General features: G+C 54.8%; 15 non-coding genes and 2 pseudogenes across 15 annotated transcripts; all 17 read right to left on the bottom strand.

The window, feature by feature from the left end:
- Nucleotides 1-6,993: 6,993 nt before the first annotated feature.
- Nucleotides 6,994-7,112, bottom strand: LOC149215677 (5S ribosomal RNA). Its single transcript, XR_016251696.1, has one exon. It is a non-coding gene; the product is annotated as a 5S ribosomal RNA (ribosomal RNA).
- A 716-nt stretch (nucleotides 7,113-7,828) lies between these two features.
- LOC149215676 (5S ribosomal RNA) lies at nucleotides 7,829-7,947 on the bottom strand (annotated as a pseudogene).
- A 717-nt stretch (nucleotides 7,948-8,664) lies between these two features.
- LOC149215675 (5S ribosomal RNA) lies at nucleotides 8,665-8,783 on the bottom strand. Its single transcript, XR_016251340.1, has one exon. It is a non-coding gene; the product is annotated as a 5S ribosomal RNA (ribosomal RNA).
- A 717-nt stretch (nucleotides 8,784-9,500) lies between these two features.
- LOC149215674 (5S ribosomal RNA) lies at nucleotides 9,501-9,619 on the bottom strand (annotated as a pseudogene).
- A 684-nt stretch (nucleotides 9,620-10,303) lies between these two features.
- Nucleotides 10,304-10,422, bottom strand: LOC149215673 (5S ribosomal RNA). Its single transcript, XR_016251693.1, has one exon. It is a non-coding gene; the product is annotated as a 5S ribosomal RNA (ribosomal RNA).
- A 717-nt stretch (nucleotides 10,423-11,139) lies between these two features.
- On the bottom strand, nucleotides 11,140-11,258 carry LOC149215672 (5S ribosomal RNA). The gene has a single exon (XR_016251660.1). It is a non-coding gene; the product is annotated as a 5S ribosomal RNA (ribosomal RNA).
- A 717-nt stretch (nucleotides 11,259-11,975) lies between these two features.
- On the bottom strand, nucleotides 11,976-12,094 carry LOC149215671 (5S ribosomal RNA). The gene has a single exon (XR_016251659.1). It is a non-coding gene; the product is annotated as a 5S ribosomal RNA (ribosomal RNA).
- A 717-nt stretch (nucleotides 12,095-12,811) lies between these two features.
- Nucleotides 12,812-12,930, bottom strand: LOC149215670 (5S ribosomal RNA). The gene has a single exon (XR_016251658.1). It is a non-coding gene; the product is annotated as a 5S ribosomal RNA (ribosomal RNA).
- Nucleotides 12,931-13,618: 688 nt separating this feature from the next.
- On the bottom strand, nucleotides 13,619-13,737 carry LOC149215669 (5S ribosomal RNA). The gene has a single exon (XR_016251657.1). It is a non-coding gene; the product is annotated as a 5S ribosomal RNA (ribosomal RNA).
- Nucleotides 13,738-14,454: 717 nt separating this feature from the next.
- LOC149215668 (5S ribosomal RNA) lies at nucleotides 14,455-14,573 on the bottom strand. The gene has a single exon (XR_016251692.1). It is a non-coding gene; the product is annotated as a 5S ribosomal RNA (ribosomal RNA).
- A 717-nt stretch (nucleotides 14,574-15,290) lies between these two features.
- LOC149215667 (5S ribosomal RNA) lies at nucleotides 15,291-15,409 on the bottom strand. Its single transcript, XR_016251339.1, has one exon. It is a non-coding gene; the product is annotated as a 5S ribosomal RNA (ribosomal RNA).
- A 717-nt stretch (nucleotides 15,410-16,126) lies between these two features.
- LOC149215666 (5S ribosomal RNA) lies at nucleotides 16,127-16,245 on the bottom strand. Its single transcript, XR_016251656.1, has one exon. It is a non-coding gene; the product is annotated as a 5S ribosomal RNA (ribosomal RNA).
- A 705-nt stretch (nucleotides 16,246-16,950) lies between these two features.
- On the bottom strand, nucleotides 16,951-17,069 carry LOC149215665 (5S ribosomal RNA). The gene has a single exon (XR_016251694.1). It is a non-coding gene; the product is annotated as a 5S ribosomal RNA (ribosomal RNA).
- Nucleotides 17,070-17,786: 717 nt separating this feature from the next.
- On the bottom strand, nucleotides 17,787-17,905 carry LOC149215664 (5S ribosomal RNA). The gene has a single exon (XR_016251655.1). It is a non-coding gene; the product is annotated as a 5S ribosomal RNA (ribosomal RNA).
- Nucleotides 17,906-18,622: 717 nt separating this feature from the next.
- LOC149215663 (5S ribosomal RNA) lies at nucleotides 18,623-18,741 on the bottom strand. Its single transcript, XR_016251654.1, has one exon. It is a non-coding gene; the product is annotated as a 5S ribosomal RNA (ribosomal RNA).
- Nucleotides 18,742-19,458: 717 nt separating this feature from the next.
- On the bottom strand, nucleotides 19,459-19,577 carry LOC149215662 (5S ribosomal RNA). The gene has a single exon (XR_016251653.1). It is a non-coding gene; the product is annotated as a 5S ribosomal RNA (ribosomal RNA).
- A 717-nt stretch (nucleotides 19,578-20,294) lies between these two features.
- LOC149215661 (5S ribosomal RNA) lies at nucleotides 20,295-20,413 on the bottom strand. Its single transcript, XR_016251652.1, has one exon. It is a non-coding gene; the product is annotated as a 5S ribosomal RNA (ribosomal RNA).
- Between the last annotated feature and the right edge of the window lie 308 nt (nucleotides 20,414-20,721).

Here is a 20,721-nt window from a genome sequence, read left to right as displayed (position 1 = left end):
TTTATGCAAGCTTGAAACGAAAAACTATGCTTGTTATAAGTTCACATGCCCCCAGCATAATGATGCAAATCAAGGTACATGCCCCCCAAGCTTCATTGCATTCAATGAGGTGGATGGAATGAAGCTTTACTTTCAAGATCTTGGAAAGACTTGTGGGAGTTGTTTCATTTTTTAGTGAGCTTGACACAAGACAAGGAACTATGCTCATAACTACTTTCTATAATCTACCTAACAAAAAACTATACTCTAAAAACCTTGATTCATTTTTTAACGAGCTTGACACAAGACAAGGAACTATGCTCTAAAAAACCTTGATTCATTTTTTAACGAGCTTGACACAAGACAAGGAACTGTGCTCTAAAAACCTTGATTCATTTTTTAATGAGCTTGACACAAGACAAGGAACTATGCTCTAAAAACCTTGATTCATTTTTTAATGAGCTTGACACAAGACAAGGAACTATGCTCTAAAATCCTTGATTCATTTTTTAATGAGCTTGACACAAGACAAGGAACTATGCTCATGACTACTATCTACAATCTACCTACTTAACCTACCCTTGTTTCATTTTTTAACGAGCTTGACACAAGACAAGGAACTATGCTCAAAAAGTTCGCATGCCCCCAGCATAACGATGCAAAGCGAGGTACATGCCCCCCAGGCTTCATTGCATTCAACCGGCTGGATGAAATGAAGGTTTACTTTCAATATTTAACTTGAAAAGGGAGTGGTTTCATTTTTAAGGAGGTTGACACAAGAAAAGAACTATCCTCATACCTGATTCATTTTTTAACGAGGTTGACTCAGTAACAGGAACTATCCTCATACCTGATTCATTTTTTAACGAGGTTGACTCAGTAACAGGAACTATCCTCATACCTGATTCATTTTTTAACGAGGTTGACTCAGTAACAGCAACTATCCTCATACCTGATTCATTTTTTAACGAGGTTGACTCAGTAACAGGAACTATCCTCATACCTAATTCATTTTTTAATGAGGTTGACTCAGTAACAGGAACTTTCCTCGAACACACTGATTCATTTTTTAATGAGGTTGACACAGTAAAAGGAACTTTCCTCACTCACACTGATTCATTTTTTAACGAGGTTGACACAGTAAAAGGAACTTTCCTCGCTAATCTTACTTTCCTATATAACCTACTATCTACCTGATTCATTTTTTAACGAGGTTGACTCAGTAAAAGAACTATCCTCATGACTCCTTGTTTCATTTTTTAATGAGTTTGACACAAGATAAGGAACTATGCTCATGACTTCCAGTTTCATTTTTTAACGAGGTTGATACTAGAAGAAACTATCCTCACACCATCCAGTTTCATTTTTTAACGAGGTTGATACAGGAAAAAAAAAACTATCCTCGTGAACATTGATCATGGCTTCCAACTGGAAGAAAGACATGTCAATGGACACACCTTGATCATGGCTTCCAAAAGGTCTTCATCAGAAGGAAGAATACTCCTCTGGAAGGAACACATGTCAAGGGACTCAAAAGGGATAAGAACATCGTGTTCAAATAATCCCATAGAGTTTTCCATGTCAATTACCGGATCTAAATCAAAGGAAGATGAGCAAACAGTGAGAGGCTCACTTACATCGGTAACTGAAAACATGGGACCGGTTGCCACATAATTAACCCGTGGCAGGGTAGATACCACTTTAGAATCAGGAACATTTAGGGGTGTCATATTATTGGTAGTTGAAAAAAGACTAGGGAACGAAAGCTGGTCTACAGTCACAATACTGCCATTGTGAGGGAAAGACATCACGCGAAAGAGTGTCGATACGACAGCTTTCATTGCATAAACATAGTCTCGCCCAAGGAGTAAATTGAAATCCAAGGGACCTCGAACTACCATAAGATCAACACAAACAGTTTTACCTTCCAAGGTAATAGAAAACTTAGGAAGGATCCCTAAAGGTTCACTAATTGTTCTGTTAAAAGCTTTCAGATTCTGCGTAATAGGCGCAAGCTGAGGGGAACCCAAAGCTTTCCAAACAGCTGAGGATAAAATACTAACAGAAGCACCTTCATCTACCTGAGTACGATGTATGTCCCTACCACCAGCCTTGACAATGATTTGGAAAGGGATGGAGGAAGGAAGACGAGGTTCTGTCAGTCTATTCCAATCAAAGGAAAAGACCTCAGTACTTGGAGGGGGTTCTGTAGAAACAGGTGAAATGCCCCCCGGCATAGAAGAATCCGATGTAACAAGAAGAACATCAGCGGTATGAAATTCACTCTCTAAAGGGAAAGTGGGATCGACCGAATGTGAAATTGAATCGACCACTTGATCAACTAATGGATCATCAACCTGAGTGACATGAGTTTCACTCTCCAATGGGAGAGTGTGATCGACTGTACTTGAATTTAGATCAATCACTCCGTCAGTTGACGGTAGGTTGGGAGAAAGTTTACGGTAACCAGTTGGAAATTCTTGCTGTGGAACAGTAAGGTTTCCCAACAATGTTGAGGCTTCATCCATGTGAGGGCAAATGTGAGTTTGATGACTCCCTTTGCATAACTTACAAGGAAACCTAACTTTACCCTTTTTCCCAGGAACCTGACTATCACTGGTTGATGGATCAATGGAAAGTTGATGAGATTTTTCTGACCATACTTCCAAGACCTTTGGAATACCAGGACAATTGACAAGGAAGTGGTCACCCTTACAAAGCCTGCAAGGGTATTTGGGTTTACGATGCATGTCGGAATTTTCCTCAACACAACTAACACTTACAGCCATGGTTGGTTGGTTGACTTCTTTCTTATCTTTCTTCTTCTTCTTCTTCTTCTTCCCTTTCTTCTTCTTCTTAGCCTCCTGGTTACTAGCATCAAGGCTTTTACCAGGCGAAGAGGAAGAAATGGAGGAAGAAAAATTAGGCGAAGAAGGTAAAGGGTCAACAGAAGGTTGGTGATGTTGAGATGGTGAACTCTGTTGAGGTGAAGCATCCGGTTGAGATGGAACAATTGGAGTATTTTGGGCCAACGAAGTTGAAAATAACCATATCGGTAAACCTATTGTAAATCCAGGTAATGACAAAGTAGCCATATAAGGAGGACCAACATTTCCAAAGTAAGGAAAAGTACTAGGATTCTCATTAGGAGGGGTTCCTAGGTTGATAAATTCCGGAACATTTGCCATTATATTCAACTTCAGTGAATTTTATTAACAATTTAAAACTAAAATTAACAATTCACAATTCACACTTAACAACTAAAATTCACAATTCACACCTATGGTCTCTAAAAGTAAAACAAACAAATTAACACGCGCTATCAAATCTAGGAGTCAAACCATACACAAACAGTAGCCTTCCGGACCGAAAACACTAGTTGGTGATGAAGCCCAACATCGCCGAATTCAGTACAGAAGTGGTGGGTGGAACAGTTACCCCGGCAACCTGCTTAATGAATAGACCGGCACAAGTTCCTCCACTTTAACCGTCTCGAAGTGAAGTGAACCCCCCGGAAAATCCAAGTGAGTATAACCGACGTCTGCTCCAGGTACAGTGGGACCTTCCCTCCACCGTCACCTCGGTAGAACCCTAAAGATTATGGTCACTAAGGTCACCAACAGTAACAAATACACCTGGGGGAACAGTCTAAACTCCGACAGCACGCAAGGGCAGAGTAGCAAGCTCAATCCCCTTACCGGCTCCTTGACAACAATCCAAGGTTTACCGATAAGTGACCCCTGGCTCCTCGACAATGGTTAATCCGAGGTTTACCGTTTGTAATACGTACTGTCTGGCGTCGTTCCCAACGAGGGGGGAATGATCCCCTCACTGGTTCGGACACGAGCTCGTGCTTCTCCTTTAAGAGGAGCTTTCCCAGAGTGAAATTGAAACAATTGGATTTATTCTACTCAAGATAAACTATCTGTTTGGTTTTGTAGTCTTGGAGAGTTAAGTACTCACCTACTCCAAGACCCTAGCCTAAGCTATGTTGGTGTTTCAGAGCCCTAGAAATGTAAAAATTACTAGATGAATTTTAATTAAGCGCTGTGTTATTAAGGCTGTTATTACTCAAATGGGTAAATGGAGATGAAACCAATGGTGTTATGACCCGACTCAACTGAATGCAATCGAATATGATAATGCAATCCTTTCAATTCGATGAATCCTAACTAAAGTAAGGAGAGAGTTTCCATTCACTTCCGACAATGCAAAAAATTGATGCACTAATTTTATCAAGAAAAACTAATGCAAATCAATTCCAAACCATTTTTTATTTTTATTTTTGTGTAAATTCAAATCAAAGAAAGCTGATCTAAATCTACAATAGATTTTTCAGAATGTAAACTATGCAATTGTAATCTAAGCACAATTCACTCGAAAAGTATGCAAATGTAATCTATGCACATTTTTCAATAATATTCTGAAAATGAGAATTCTAATTGTGCAAATGTGATCTATGCAAAAGAATTCTCAAACACAAGACGATTCTAATGTAATCTAAGAACCAATCAAGTGCAAGTCAAGAAAATTGGGTGAGAGTTCCAAAGATCAAAACATAAAAACACTCAAAGGCGATTAACACTCATACACAATTTAGCCCCCCCCGGCGAATGAGGGGGAAATTTTTTTGCAAAAACACAAGCAAAAAGATGCAAAATTGTGAAAGAACTGAGAGAAATCTCCAAGTAATGACCAAAGGAAAATAAATCAAGAATTTCTCAAGAAAGAGACTCAAAACACCCAATTGATGAAAGCTAAGAGCAGGAACAAGCTCAGGTGAAAATTTTTGACAGGGTACTAAAGGATCTGGGCAGAAAACACTAAGAAAAACCAAAATCTAAAAGCAATTAAAGCAAAAATGGAATTTTCTTAACTTTTACAGGAAGACGCAGGCCACCCGTTGTCACAGGTGCGGGCCCGCACTGTGCAGACGACAACAGCGCGTCCAAGGACGCACTGTGCAGTACACAGAGAGTGCGTCCTTCTGGAAAAAGAAAGAAAAACCAAAGCTAACTAAATCTAAAGCTAAGCCACCCAAATACTATTTCTCACAGTCAAAAACCAGAAAATAAAAATGATTTTCACAAAGCAAAGTTCATATAAAGGAAAAGACTCATTCATTAATGGATTCCCCAGCGGAGTCGCCAATTTGTCACACGGAATCTGTCAAGGGTGCGGACACGACTGACCTTCCTAGAAGTCTAAGACATTCTAATGACAAACAAGACAAAATGGAGTGATCTTTCTCTAAATACACCTTTTACAACATGAAAACTACAAGTGTTTAGGCTTACCTTATTCCAAAACGCTGTTGTTGAAGTCCGTTCTTGACGATCCGGATGAGCTCCTCCTTCAAGTCAATTCCTGCAACCACAAACAATCAAACAATTACCAAGCACTTGCATTTCATATAATAAAACATATATTCAACATGCAGACCAAGGAACACATGAAATAACTCATTAACACAAGCTATTGAGAAAAATAAACCAGTTTGTATTAATAACGAAACAAAGAAACTCTTACAACCTGGCCTTGGTGTTGTGCAAGTTCCTCCCAGGGTCCATCAAGGGTTTTCCTCTACTTTGACAAAGCTCACCCTCTCCCAAGTAGAATCAAGTGAAGACAATCTCTCCTCACAAAGGCTCTAATGGAAGACCTAAATCCTGCAGCATTTACCCAAAGAAAATGTATAGCTCCAACCTCTTCTCCTTCTGGCTCAATGCCTTTATTTATAGTGTTGTAAAGAGGTTATTCAGGTCCACTATCAATGGGATCATCCCCCTCTTTGGGTGGGATAGCTCCCTTATTGATGGGATAAGTCCCCCTTAATAGAGATACATGAACCAACTGGAGGCGCATCCATTTCATCAAACCGACCTCTAGAATGTTCTAGAAGTAACCACAAGTAACTTTTTCAAGATAAAACTCGCGCATTTTGCCTTTTACAGAGGGACGCACCTGTCCCTTAACATACAGAGCGTCCATGGACGCAGATTTTGTGAACATGGTCAGCGTCCCCGCAGGTAAGGCTAGAGAGAACCTGCGACCCCAGAGATAAACATAGCTTTTACAAGACTTTCTCTCTTCTTTGAGTTTGAGATGGATAACAGAGGCATGAGACTTGCCTAAGAGGGTAGCATGACTGTTGATTTGAGCCATACTAACTGTAAGTAGTCAAGGTGACATTTTTTAGTGTAACAGTCACCCATCCCAGTACTACTCTAGCCCAAGCGCGCTTAACTGCGCCGTTCTGATGGGATCCGGTGCATTAACGCTGGTATGATCGCACCCGCAAAGATCTCGCCCCCTCCCCCTCTTCAAGGGAGGCCGCCGAGCCACGCGCAGCGCATGGGGCCCATCCGTGGCCCTCGATCCGAAGCGGCTCGGCGCAGGAGCTCGCCCTCTTCCCCGACTTGGCGGCGCCGCCCGCCCCGCGCGGAGCCAGCGAACCAGGGGAAGAACGGAGGGGGTAACAAAAAGAAGAACGAGAGAGAGCGGGACGAAAAAGGCGTAAGCTCCGCGGCCACCGACGACGCTGCGTGGAGCTCGCGCTGCCTTTCCGTGAACGACCCACGGGTTCCTCCGAAATTCGAGTTCCTACAAAAGTACATATGATTTAAACCTCCTACCCACTCTCCCCGTGTCATCTTCGCTGCGGTGATGCGAACGGTCCTAGATTCATCGCCCGCTGCCGCAATACGTCGCCTCCGTTGCGCTGTAATCCTGCTCGCGACTTCCGGCCGGGATGATAAATCGGTGCCCCCTTCTCGAGCTTCCCTTGGAGCAGTCTCGAGCGAGTCGCCGTTTCCCTCAGTTAGGCCCCCCTCCTTAATGCTCCAGCGATCTCTTCGTTCGCGAGATTCCGTTATAAATCGATATATAAGTGGCCCCACGCCGCAAAACAAGATAAACACGCAGCACGCAATCCAATTTACCGTCGAGCACGCGCAGCCGCGGAGTTCCGCACTAGCTCCGATCGCTCCCGTCGAGCCGCGCAAAAAGGCGGGTAGGGTGCAACACTAGGACTTCCCGGGAGGTCACCCATCCCAGTACTACTCTAGCCCAAGCGCGCTTAACTGCGGGGTTCTGATGGGATCAGGTGCATTAACGCTGGTATGATCGCACCCGCAAAGATCTCGCCCCCTCCCCCTCTTCAAGGGAGGCCGCCGAGCCACGCGCAGCGCATGGGGCCCATCCGTGGCCCTCGATCCGAAGCGGCTCGGCGCAGGAGCTCGCCCTCTTCCCCGACTTGGCGGTGCCGCCCGCCCCGCGCGGAGCCAGCGAACCAGGGGAAGAACGGAGGGGGTAACAAAAAGAAGAACGAGAGAGAGCGGGACGAAAAAGGCGTAAGCTCCGCGGCCACCGACGACGCTGCGTGGAGCTCGCGCTGCCCTTCCGTGAACGACCCACGGGTTCCTCCGAAATTCGAGTTCCACAAAAGTACATATGATTTAAACCTCCTACCCACTCTCCCCGTGTCATCTTCGCTGCGGTGATGCGAACGATCCTAGATTCATCGCCCGCTGCCGCAATACGTCGCCTCCGTTGCGCTGTAATCCCGCTCGCGACTTCCGGCCGGGATGATAAATCGGTGCCCCCTTCTCGAACTCCCCTCGGAGCAGTCTCGAGCGAGTCGCCGTTTCCCTCAGTTAGGCCCCCCTCCTTAATGCTCCAGCGATCTCTTCGTTCGCGAGATTCCGTTATAAATCGATATATAAGTGGCCCCACGCCGCAAAACAAGATAAACACGCAGCACGCAATCCAATTTACCGTCGAGCACGCGCAGCCGCGGAGTTCCGCACTAGCGCCGATCGCTCCCGCCGAGCCGCGCAAAAAGGGGGGTAGGGTGCAACACTAGGACTTCCCGGGAGGTCACCCATCCCAGTACTACTCTAGCCCAAGCGCGCTTAACTGCGCGGTTCTGATGGGATCCGGTGCATTAACGCTGGTATGATCGCACCCGCAAAGATCTCGCCCCCTCCCCCTCTTCAAGGGAGGCCGCCGAGCCACGCGCAGCGCATGGGGCCCATCCGTGGCCCTCGATCCGAAGCGGCTGGGCGCAGGAGCTCGCCCTCTTCCCCGACTTGGCGGCGCCGCCCGCCCCGCGCGGAGCCAGCGAACCAGGGGAAGAACGGAGGGGGTAACAAAAAGAAGAACGAGAGAGAGCGGGACGAAAAAGGCGTAAGCTCCGCGGCCACCGACGACGCTGCGTGGAACTCGCGCTGCCCTTCCGTGAACGACCCACGGGTTCCTCCGAAATTCGAGTTCCTACAAAAGTACATGTGATTTAAACCTCCTACCCACTCTCCCCGTGTCATCTTCGCTGCGGTGATGCGAACGGTCCTAGATTCATCGCCCGCTGCCGCAATACGTCGCCTCCGTTGCGCTGTAATCCCGCTCGCGACTTCCGGCCGGGATGATAAATCGGTGCCCCCTTCTCGAGCTTCCCTTCGAGCAGTCTCGAGAGAGTCGCCGTTTCCCTCAGTTAGGCCCCCCTCCTTAATGCTCCAGCGATCTCTTCGTTCGCGAGATTCCGTTATAAATCGATATATAAGTGGCCCCACGCCGCAAAACAAGATAAACACGCAGCACGCAATCCAATTTACCGTCGAGCACGCGCAGCCGCGGAGTTCCGCACTAGCGCCGATCGCTCCCGCCGAGCCGCGCAAAAAGGGGGGTAGGGTGCAACACTAGGACTTCCCGGGAGGTCACCCATCCCAGTACTACTCTAGCCCAAGCGCGCTTAACTGCGGAGTTCTGATGGGATCCGGTGCATTAACGCTGGTATGATCGCACCCGCAAAGATCTCGCCCCCTCCCCCTCTTCAAGGGAGGCCGCCGAGCCACGCGCAGCGCATGGGGCCCATCCGTGGCCCTCGATCCGAAGCGGCTCGGCGCAGGAGCTCGCCCTCTTCCCCGACTTGGCGGCGCCGCCCGCCCCGCGCGGAGCCAGCGAACCAGGGGAAGAACGGAGGGGGTAACAAAAAGAAGAACGAGAGAGAGCGGGACGAAAAAGGCGTAAGCTCCGCGGCCACCGACGACGCTGCGTGGAGCTCGCGCTGCCTTTCCGTGAACGACCCACGGGTTCCTCCGAAATTCGAGTTCCTACAAAAGTACATGTGATTTAAACCTCCTACCCACTCTCCCCGTGTCATCTTCGCTGCGGTGATGCGAACGGTCCTAGATTCATCGCCCGCTGCCGCAATACGTCGCCTCCGTTGCGCTGTAATCCCGCTCGCGACTTCCGGCCGGGATGATAAATCTGTGCCCCCTTCTCGAGTTTCCCTTGGAGCAGTCTCGAGAGAGTCGCCGTTTCCCTCAGTTAGGCCCCCCTCCTTAATGCTCCAGCGATCTCTTCGTTCGCGAGATTCCATTATAAATCGATATATAAGTGGCCCCACGCCGCAAAACAAGATAAACACGCAGCACGCAATCCAATTTACCGTCGAGCACGCGCAGCCGCGGAGTTCCGCACTAGCGCCGATCGCTCCCGCCGAGCCGCGCAAAAAGGGGGGTAGGGTGCAACACTAGGACTTCCCGGGAGGTCACCCATCCCAGTACTACTCTAGCCCAAGCGCGCTTAACTGCGTATTTCTGATGGGATCCGGTGCATGAACGCTGGTATGATCGCACCCGCAAAGATCTCGCCCCCTCCCCCTCTTCAAGGGAGGCCGCCGAGCCACGCGCAGCGCATGGGGCCCATCCGTGGCCCTCGATCCGAAGCGGCTCGGCGCAGGAGCTCGCCCTCTTCCCCGACTTGGCGGCGCCGCCCGCCCCGCGCGGAGCCAGCGAACCAGGGGAAGAACGGAGGGGGTAACAGAAAGAAGAACGAGAGAGAGCGGGACGAAAAAGGCGTAAGCTCCGCGGCCACCGACGACGCTGCGTGGAGCTCGCACTGCCTTTCCGTGAACGACCCACGGGTTCCTCCGAAATTCGAGTTCCTACAAAAGTACATATGATTTAAACCTCCTACCCACTCTCCCCGTGTCATCTTCGCTGCGGTGATGCGAACGGTCCTAGATTCATCGCCCGCTGCCGCAATACGTCGCCTCCGTTGCGCTGTAATCCCGCTCGCGACTTCCGACCGGGATGATAAATCGGTGCCCCCTTCTCGAACTTCCCTTGGAGCAGTCTCGAGCGAGTCGTCGTTTCCCTCAGTTAGGCCCCCCTCCTTAATGCTCCAGCGATCTCTTCGTTCGCGAGATTCCGTTATAAATCGATATATAAGTGGCCCCACGCCGCAAAACAAGATAAACACGCAGCCGCGGAGTTCCGCACTAGCGCCGATCGCTCCCGCCGAGCCGCGCAAAAAAGGGGGTAGGGTGCAACACTAGGACTTCCCGGGAGGTCACCCATCCCAGTACTACTCTAGCCCAAGCGCGCTTAACTGCGGGATTCTGATGGGATCCGGTGCATTAACGCTGGTATGATCGCACCCGCAAAGATCTCGCCCCCTCCCCCTCTTCAAGGGAGGCCGCCGAGCCACGCGCAGCGCATGGGGCCCATCCGTGGCCCTCGATCCGAAGCGGCTCGGCGCAGGAGCTCGCCCTCTTCCCCGACTTGGCGGCGCCGCCCGCCCCGCGCGGAGCCAGCGAACCAGGGGAAGAACGGAGGGGGTAACAAAAAGAAGAACGAGAGAGAGCGGGACGAAAAAGGCGTAAGCTCCGCGGCCACCGACGACGCTGCGTGGAGCTCGCGCTGCCTTTCCGTGAACGACCCACGGGTTCCTCCGAAATTCGAGTTCCTACAAAAGTACATATGATTTAAACCTCCTACCCACTCTCCCCGTGTCATCTTCGCTGCGGTGATGCGAACGGTCCTAGATTCATCGCCCGCTGCCGCAATACGTCGCCTCCGTTGCGCTGTAATCCCGCTCGCGACTTCCGACCGGGATGATAAATCGGTGCCCCCTTCTCGAGCTTCCCTTGGAGCAGTCTCGAGCGAGTCGCCGTTTCCCTCAGTTAGGCCCCCCTCCTTAATGCTCCAGCGATCTCTTCGTTCGCGAGATTCCGTTATAAATCGATATATAAGTGGCCCCACGCCGCAAAACAAGATAAACACGCAGCACGCAATCCAATTTACCGTCGAGCACGCGCAGCCGCGGAGTTCCGCACTAGCGTCGATCGCTCCCGCCGAGCCGCGCAAAAAGGGGGGTAGGGTGCAACACTAGGACTTCCCGGGAGGTCACCCATCCCAGTACTACTCTAGCCCAAGCGCGCTTAACTGCGGGGTTCTGATGGGATCCGGTGCATTAACGCTGGTATGATCGCACCCGCAAAGATCTCGCCCCCTCCCCCTCTTCAAGGGAGGCCGCCGAGCCACGCGCAGCGCATGGGGCCCATCCGTGGCCCTCGATCCGAAGCGGCTCGGCGCAGGAGCTCGCCCTCTTCCCCGACTTGGCGGCGCCGCCCGCCCCGCGCGGAGCCAGCGAACCAGGGGAAGAACGGAGGGGGTAACAAAAAGAAGAACGAGAGAGAGCGGGACGAAAAAGGCGTAAGCTCCGCGGCCACCGACGACGCTGCGTGGAGCTCGCGCTGCCTTTCCGTGAACGACCCACGGGTTCCTCCGAAATTCGAGTTCCTACAAAAGTACATATGATTTAAACCTCCTACCCACTCTCCCCGTGTCATCTTCGCTGCGGTGATGCGAACGGTCCTAGATTCATCGCCCGCTGCCGCAATACGTCGCCTCCGTTGCGCTGTAATCCCGCTCGCGACTTCCGACCGGGATGATAAATCGGTGCCCCCTTCTCGAACTTCCCTTGGAGCAGTCTCGAGCGAGTCGCCGTTTCCCTCAGTTAGGCCCCCCTCCTTAATGCTCCAGCGATCTCTTCGTTCGCGAGATTCCGTTATAAATCGATATATAAGTGGCCCCACGCCGCAAAACAAGATAAACACGCAGCACGCAATCCAATTTACCGTCGAGCACGCGCAGCCGCGGAGTTCCGCACTAGCGCCGATCGCTCCCGCCGAGCCGCGCAAAAAGGGGGGTAGGGTGCAACACTAGGACTTCCCGGGAGGTCACCCATCCCAGTACTACTCTAGCCCAAGCGCGCTTAACTGCGGGGTTCTGATGGGATCCGGTGCATTAACGCTGGTATGATCGCACCCGCAAAGATCTCGCCCCCTCCCCCTCTTCAAGGGAGGCCGCCGAGCCACGCGCAGCGCATGGGGCCCATCCGTGGCCCTCGATCCGAAGCGGCTCGGCGCAGGAGCTCGCCCTCTTCCCCGACTTGGCGGCGCCGCCCGCCCCGCGCGGAGCCAGCGAACCAGGGGAAGAACGGAGGGGGTAACAAAAAGAAGAACGAGAGAGAGCGGGACGAAAAAGGCGTAAGCTCCGCGGCCACCGACGACGCTGCGTGGAGCTCGCGCTGCCTTTCCGTGAACGACCCACGGGTTCCTCCGAAATTCGAGTTCCTACAAAAGTACATATGATTTAAACCTCCTACCCACTCTCCCCGTGTCATCTTCGCTGCGGTGATGCGAACGGTCCTAGATTCATCGCCCGCTGCCGCAATACGTCGCCTCCGTTGCGCTGTAATCCCGCTCGCGACTTCCGACCGGGATGATAAATCGGTGCCCCCTTCTCGAACTTCCCTTGGAGCAGTCTCGAGCGAGTCGCCGTTTCCCTCAGTTAGGCCCCCCTCCTTAATGCTCCAGCGATCTCTTCGTTCGCGAGATTCCGTTATAAATCGATATATAAGTGGCCCCGCGCCGCAAAACAAGATAAACACGCAGCACGCAATCCAATTTACCGTCGAGCACGCGCAGCCGCGGAGTTCCGCACTAGCGCCGATCGCTCCCGCCGAGCCGCGCAAAAAGGGGGGTAGGGTGCAACACTAGGACTTCCCGGGAGGTCACCCATCCCAGTACTACTCTAGCCCAAGCGCGCTTAACTGCGGGGTTCTGATGGGATCCGGTGCATTAACGCTGGTATGATCGCACCCGCAAAGATCTCGCCCCCTCCCCCTCTTCAAGGGAGGCCGCCGAGCCACGCGCAGCGCATGGGGCCCATCCGTGGCCCTCGATCCGAAGCGGCTCGGCGCAGGAGCTCGCCCTCTTCCCCGACTTGGCGGCGCCGCCCGCCCCGCGCGGAGCCAGCGAACCAGGGGAAGAACGGAGGGGGTAACAAAAAGAAGAACGAGAGAGAGCGGGACGAAAAAGGCGTAAGCTCCGCGGCCACCGACGACGCTGCGTGGAGCTCGCGCTGCCTTTCCGTGAACGACCCACGGGTTCCTCCGAAATTCGAGTTCCTACAAAAGTACATATGATTTAAACCTCCTACCCACTCTCCCCGTGTCATCTTCGCTGCGGTGATGCGAACGGTCCTAGATTCATCGCCCGCTGCCGCAATACGTCGCCTCCGTTGCGCTGTAATCCCGCTCGCGACTTCCGACCGGGATGATAAATCGGTGCCCCCTTCTCGAACTTCCCTTGGAGCAGTCTCGAGCGAGTCGCCGTTTCCCTCAGTTAGGCCCCCCTCCTTAATGCTCCAGCGATCTCTTCGTTCGCGAGATTCCGTTATAAATCGATATATAAGTGGCCCCGCGCCGCAAAACAATATCCAAAAGCACGCAGCCGCGGAGTTCCGCACTAGCGCCGATCGCTCCCGCCGAGCCGCGCAAAAAGGGGGGTAGGGTGCAACACTAGGACTTCCCGGGAGGTCACCCATCCCAGTACTACTCTAGCCCAAGCGCGCTTAACTGCGGGGTTCTGATGGGATCCGGTGCATTAACGCTGGTATGATCGCACCCGCAAAGATCTCGCCCCCTCCCCCTCTTCAAGGGAGGCCGCCGAGCCACGCGCAGCGCATGGGGCCCATCCGTGGCCCTCGATCCGAAGCGGCTCGGCGCAGGAGCTCGCCCTCTTCCCCGACTTGGCGGCGCCGCCCGCCCCGCGCGGAGCCAGCGAACCAGGGGAAGAACGGAGGGGGTAACAAAAAGAAGAACGAGAGAGAGCGGGACGAAAAAGGCGTAAGCTCCGCGGCCACCGACGACGCTGCGTGGAGCTCGCGCTGCCTTTCCGTGAACGACCCACGGGTTCCTCCGAAATTCGAGTTCCTACAAAAGTACATATGATTTAAACCTCCTACCCACTCTCCCCGTGTCATCTTCGCTGCGGTGATGCGAACGGTCCAGGATTCATCGCCCGCTCCCGCAATACGTCGCCTCCGTTGCGCTGTAATCCCGCTCGCGACTTCCGACCGGGATGATAAATCGCTGCCCCCTTCTCGAACTTCCCTTGGAGCAGTCTCGAGCGAGTCGCCGTTTCCCTCAGTTAGGCCCCCCTCCTTAATGCTCCAGCGATCTCTTCGTTCGCGAGATTCTGTTATAAATCGAAATATAAATGGCCCCACGCCGCAAAACAAGATAAACACGCAGCACACAATCCAATTTACCGTCGAGCACGCGCAGCCGCGGAGTTCCGTACTAGCGCCGATCGCTCCCGCCGAGCCGCGCAAAAAAGGGGGTAGGGTGCAACACTAGGACTTCCCGGGAGGTCACCCATCCCAGTACTACTCTAGCCCAAGCGCGCTTAACTGCGGGGTTCTGATGGGATCCGGTGCATTAACGCTGGTACGATCGCACCCGCAAAGATCTCGCCCCCTCCCCCTCTTCAAGGGAGGCCGCCGAGCCACGCGCAGCGCATGGGGCCCATCCGTGGCCCTCGATCCGAAGCGGCTCGGCGCAGGAGCTCGCCCTCTTCCCCGACTTGGCGGCGCCGCCCGCCCCGCGCGGAGCCAGCGAACCAGGGGAAGAACGGAGGGGGTAACAAAAAGAAGAACGAGAGAGAGCGGGACGAAAAAGGCGTAAGCTCCGCGGCCACCGACGACGCTGCGTGGAGCTCGCGCTGCCTTTCCGTGAACGACCCACGGGTTCCTCCGAAATTCGAGTTCCTACAAAAGTACATATGATTTAAACCTCCTACCCACTCTCCCCGTGTCATCTTCGCTGCGGTGATGCGAACGGTCCTAGATTCATCGCCCGCTGCCGCAATACGTCGCCTCCGTTGCGCTGTAATCCCGCTCGCGACTTCCGGCCGGGATGATAAATCGGTGCCCCCTTCTCGAGCTTCCCTTGGAGCAGTCTCGAGCGAGTCGCCGTTTCCCTCAGTTAGGCCCCCCTCCTTAATGCTCCAGCGATCTCTTCGTTCGCGAGATTCCGTTATAAATCGATATATAAGTGGCCCCACGCCGCAAAACAAGATAAACACGCAGCACGCAATCCAATTTACCGTCGAGCACGCGCAGCCGCGGAGTTCCGCACTAGCGCCGATCGCTCCCGCCGAGCCGCGCAAAAAGGGGGGTAGGGTGCAACACTAGGACTTCCCGGGAGGTCACCCATCCCAGTACTACTCTAGCCCAAGCGCGCTTAACTGCGGAGTTCTGATGGGATCCGGTGCATTAACGCTGGTATGATCGCACCCGCAAAGATCTCGCCCCCTCCCCCTCTTCAAGGGAGGCCGCCGAGCCACGCGCAGCGCATGGGGCCCATCCGTGGCCCTCGATCCGAAGCGGCTCGGCGCAGGAGCTCGCCCTCTTCCCCGACTTGGCGGCGCCGCCCGCCCCGCGCGGAGCCAGCGAACCAGGGGAAGAACGGAGGGGGTAACAAAAAGAAGAACGAGAGAGAGCGGGACGAAAAAGGCGTAAGCTCCGCGGCCACCGACGACGCTGCGTGGAGCTCGCGCTGCCTTTCCGTGAACGACCCACGGGTTCCTCCGAAATTCGAGTTCCTACAAAAGTACATATGATTTAAACCTCCTACCCACTCTCCCCGTGTCATCTTCGCTGCGGTGATGCGAACGGTCCTAGATTCATCGCCCGCTGCCGCAATACGTCGCCTCCGTTGCGCTGTAATCCCGCTCGCGACTTCCGACCGGGATGATAAATCGGTGCCCCCTTCTCGAACTTCCCTTGGAGCAGTCTCGAGCGAGTCGCCGTTTCCCTCAGTTAGGCCCCCCTCCTTAATGCTCCAGCGATCTCTTCGTTCGCGAGATTCCGTTATAAATCGATATATAAGTGGCCCCACGCCGCAAAACAAGATAAACACGCAGCACGCAATCCAATTTACCGTCGAGCACGCGCAGCCGCGGAGTTCCGCACTAGCGCCGATCGCTCCCGCCGAGCCGCGCAAAAAGGGGGGTAGGGTGCAACACTAGGACTTCCCGGGAGGTCACCCATCCCAGTACTACTCTAGCCCAAGCGCGCTTAACTGCGGGGTTCTGATGGGATCCGGTGCATTAACGCTGGTATGATCGCACCCGCAAAGATCTCGCCCCCTCCCCCTCTTCAAGGGAGGCCGCCGAGCCACGCGCAGCGCATGGGCCCTCGATCCGAAGCGGCTCGGCGCAGGAGCTCGCCCTCTTCCCCGACTTGGCGGCGCCGCCCGCCCCGCGCGGAGCCAGCGAACCAGGGGAAGAACGGAGGGGGTAACAAAAAGAAGAACGAGAGAGAGCGGGACGAAAAAGGCGTAAGCTCCGCGGCCACCGACGACGCTGCGTGGAGCTCGCGCTGCCTTTCCGTGAACGACCCACGGGTTCCTCCGAAATTCGAGTTCCTACAAAAGTACATATGATTTAAACCTCCTACCCACTCTCCCCGTGTCATCTTCGCTGCGGTGATGCGAACGGTCCTAGATTCATCGCCCGCTGCCGCAATACGTCGCCTCCGTTGCGCTGTAATCCCGCTCGCGACTTCCGACCGGGATGATAAATCGGTGCCCCCTTCTCGAGCTTCCCTTGGAGCAGTCTCGAGCGAGTCGCCGTTTCCCTCAGTTAGGCCCCCCTCCTTAATGCTCCAGCGATCTCTTCGTTCGCGAGATTCCGTTATAAATCGATATATAAGTGGCCCCACGCCGCAAAACAAGATAAACACGCAGCACGCAATCCAATTTACCGTCGAGCACGCGCAGCCGCGGAGTTCCGCACTAGCGCCGATCGCTCCCGCCGAGCCGCGCAAAAAGGGGGGTAGGGTGCAACACTAGGACTTTCCGGGAGGTCACCCATCCCAGTACTACTCTAGCCCAAGCGCGCTTAACTGCGGGGTTCTGATGGGATCCGGTGCATTAACGCTGGTATGATCGCACCCGCAAAGATCTCGCCCCCTCCCCCTCTTCAAGGGAGGCCGCCGAGCCACGCGCAGCGCATGGGGCCCATCCGTGGCCCTCGATCCGAAGCGGCTCGGCGCAGGAGCTCGCCCTCTTCCCCGACTTGGCGGCGCCGCCCGCCCCGCGCGGAGCCAGCGAACCAGGGGAAGAACGGAGGGGGTAACAAAAAGAAGAACGAGAGAGAGCGGGACGAAAAAGGCGTAAGCTCCGCGGCCACCGACGACGCTGCGTGGAGCTCGCGCTGCCTTTCCGTGAACGACCCACGGGTTCCTCCGAAATTCGAGTTCCTACAAAAGTACATATGATTTAAACCTCCTACCCACTCTCCCCGTGTCATCTTCGCTGCGGTGATGCGAACGGTCCTAGATTCATCGCCCGCTGCCGCAATACGTCGCCTCCGTTGCGCTGTAATCCCGCTCGCGACTTCCGACCGGGATGATAAATCGGTGCCCCCTTCTCGAGCTTCCCTTGGAGCAGTCTCGAGCGAGTCGCCGTTTCCCTCAGTTAGGCCCCCCTCCTTAATGCTCCAGCGATCTCTTCGTTCGCGAGATTCCGTTATAAATCGATATATAAGTGGCCCCGCGCCGCAAAACAAGATAAACACGCAGCACGCAATCCAATTTACCGTCGAGCACGCGCAGCCGCGGAGTTCCGCACTAGCGCCGATCGCTCCCGCCGAGCCGCGCAAAAAGGGGGGTAGGGTGCAACACTAGGACTTCCCGGGAGGTCACCCATCCCAGTACTACTCTAGCCCAAGCGCGCTTAACTGCGGGGTTCTGATGGGATCCGGTGCATTAACGCTGGTATGATCGCACCCGCAAAGATCTCGCCCCCTCCCCCTCTTCAAGGGAGGCCGCCGAGCCACGCGCAGCGCATGGGGCCCATCCGTGGCCCTCGATCCGAAGCGGCTCGGCGCAGGAGCTCGCCCTCTTCCCCGACTTGGCGGCGCCGCCCGCCCCGCGCGGAGCCAGCGAACCAGGGGAAGAACGGAGGGGGTAACAAAAAGAAGAACGAGAGAGAGCGGGACGAAAAAGGCGTAAGCTCCGCGGCCACCGACGACGCTGCGTGGAGCTCGCGCTGCCTTTCCGTGAACGACCCACGGGTTCCTCCGAAATTCGAGTTCCTACAAAAGTACATATGATTTAAACCTCCTACCCACTCTCCCCGTGTCATCTTCGCTGCGGTGATGCGAACGGTCCTAGATTCATCGCCCGCTGCCGCAATACGTCGCCTCCGTTGCGCTGTAATCCCGCTCGCGACTTCCGACCGGGATGATAAATCGGTGCCCCCTTCTCGAGCTTCCCTTGGAGCAGTCTCGAGCGAGTCGCCGTTTCCCTCAGTTAGGCCCCCCTCCTTAATGCTCCAGCGATCTCTTCGTTCGCGAGATTCCGTTATAAATCGATATATAAGTGGCCCCGCGCCGCAAAACAAGATAAACACGCAGCACGCAATCCAATTTACCGTCGAGCACGCGCAGCCGCGGAGTTCCGCACTAGCGCCGATCGCTCCCGCCGAGCCGCGCAAAAAGGGGGGTAGGGTGCAACACTAGGACTTCCCGGGAGGTCACCCATCCCAGTACTACTCTAGCCCAAGCGCGCTTAACTGCGGGGTTCTGATGGGATCCGGTGCATTAACGCTGGTATGATCGCACCCGCAAAGATCTCGCCCCCTCCCCCTCTTCAAGGGAGGCCGCCGAGCCACGCGCAGCGCATGGGGCCCATCCGTGGCCCTCGATCCGAAGCGGCTCGGCGCAGGAGCTCGCCCTCTTCCCCGACTTGGCGGCGCCGCCCGCCCCGCGCGGAGCCAGCGAACCAGGGGAAGAACGGAGGGGGTAACAAAAAGAAGAACGAGAGAGAGCGGGACGAAAAAGGCGTAAGCTCCGCGGCCACCGACGACGCTGCGTGGAGCTCGCGCTGCCTTTCCGTGAACGACCCACGGGTTCCTCCGAAATTCGAGTTCCTACAAAAGTACATATGATTTAAACCTCCTACCCACTCTCCCCGTGTCATCTTCGCTGCGGTGATGCGAACGGTCCTAGATTCATCGCCCGCTGCCGCAATACGTCGCCTCCGTTGCGCTGTAATCCCGCTCGCGACTTCCGACCGGGATGATAAATCGGTGCCCCCTTCTCGAGCTTCCCTTGGAGCAGTCTCGAGCGAGTCGCCGTTTCCCTCAGTTAGGCCCCCCTCCTTAATGCTCCAGCGATCTCTTCGTTCGCGAGATTCCGTTATAAATCGATATATAAGTGGCCCCACGCCGCAAAACAAGATAAACACGCAGCACGCAATCCAATTTACCGTCGAGCACGCGCAGCCGCGGAGTTCCGCACTAGCGCCGATCGCTCCCGCCGAGCCGCGCAAAAAGGGGGGTAGGGTGCAACACTAGGACTTCCCGGGAGGTCACCCATCCCAGTACTACTCTAGCCCAAGCGCGCTTAACTGCGGGGTTCTGATGGGATCCGGTGCATTAACGCTGGTATGATCGCACCCGCAAAGATCTCGCCCCCTCCCCCTCTTCAAGGGAGGCCGCCGAGCCACGCGCAGCGCATGGGGCCCATCCGTGGCCCTCGATCCGAAGCGGCTCGGCGCAGGAGCTCGCCCTCTTCCCCGACTTGGCGGCGCCGCCCGCCCCGCGCGGAGCCAGCGAACCAGGGGAAGAACGGAGGGGGTAACAAAAAGAAGAACGAGAGAGAGCGGGACGAAAAAGGCGTAAGCTCCGCGGCCACCGACGACGCTGCGTGGAGCTCGCGCTGCCTTTCCGTGAACGACCCACGGGTTCCTCCGAAATTCGAGTTCCTACAAAAGTACATATGATTTAAACCTCCTACCCACTCTCCCCGTGTCATCTTCGCTGCGGTGATGCGAACGGTCCTAGATTCATCGCCCGCTGCCGCAATACGTCGCCTCCGTTGCGCTGTAATCCCGCTCGCGACTTCCGACCGGGATGATAAATCGGTGCCCCCTTCTCGAACTTCCCTTGGAGCAGTCTCGAGCGAGTCGCCGTTTCCCTCAGTTAGGCCCCCCTCCTTAATGCTCCAGCGATCTCTTCGTTCGCGAGATTCCGTTATAAATCGATATATAAGTGGCCCCGCGCCGCAAAACAAGATAAACACGCAGCACGCAATCCAATTTACCGTCGAGCACGCGCAGCCGCGGAGTTCCGCACTAGCGCCGATCGCTCCCGCCGAGCCGCGCAAAAAGGGGGGTAGGGTGCAACACTAGGACTTCCCGGGAGGTCACCCATCCCAGTACTACTCTAGCCCAAGCGCGCTTAACTGCGGGGTTCTGATGGGATCCGGTGCATTAACGCTGGTATGATCGCACCCGCAAAGATCTCGCCCCCTCCCCCTCTTCAAGGGAGGCCGCCGAGCCACGCGCAGCGCATGGGGCCCATCCGTGGCCCTCGATCCGAAGCGGCTCGGCGCAGGAGCTCGCCCTCTTCCCCGACTTGGCGGCGCCGCCCGCCCCGCGCGGAGCCAGCGAACCAGGGGAAGAACGGAGGGGGTAACAAAAAGAAGAACGAGAGAGAGCGGGACGAAAAAGGCGTAAGCTCCGCGGCCACCGACGACGCTGCGTGGAGCTCGCGCTGCCTTTCCGTGAACGACCCACGGGTTCCTCCGAAATTCGAGTTCCT

This window comes from Pinus tabuliformis, chromosome 1_1, assembly GCF_031772625.1.
Source record: "Pinus tabuliformis cultivar Carrire ecotype Pingquan chromosome 1_1, CPIR1, whole genome shotgun sequence".
Lineage (NCBI taxonomy): Eukaryota > Viridiplantae > Streptophyta > Pinopsida > Pinales > Pinaceae > Pinus > Pinus tabuliformis.
This window is presented reverse-complemented; position numbering and strand designations above follow the sequence as displayed.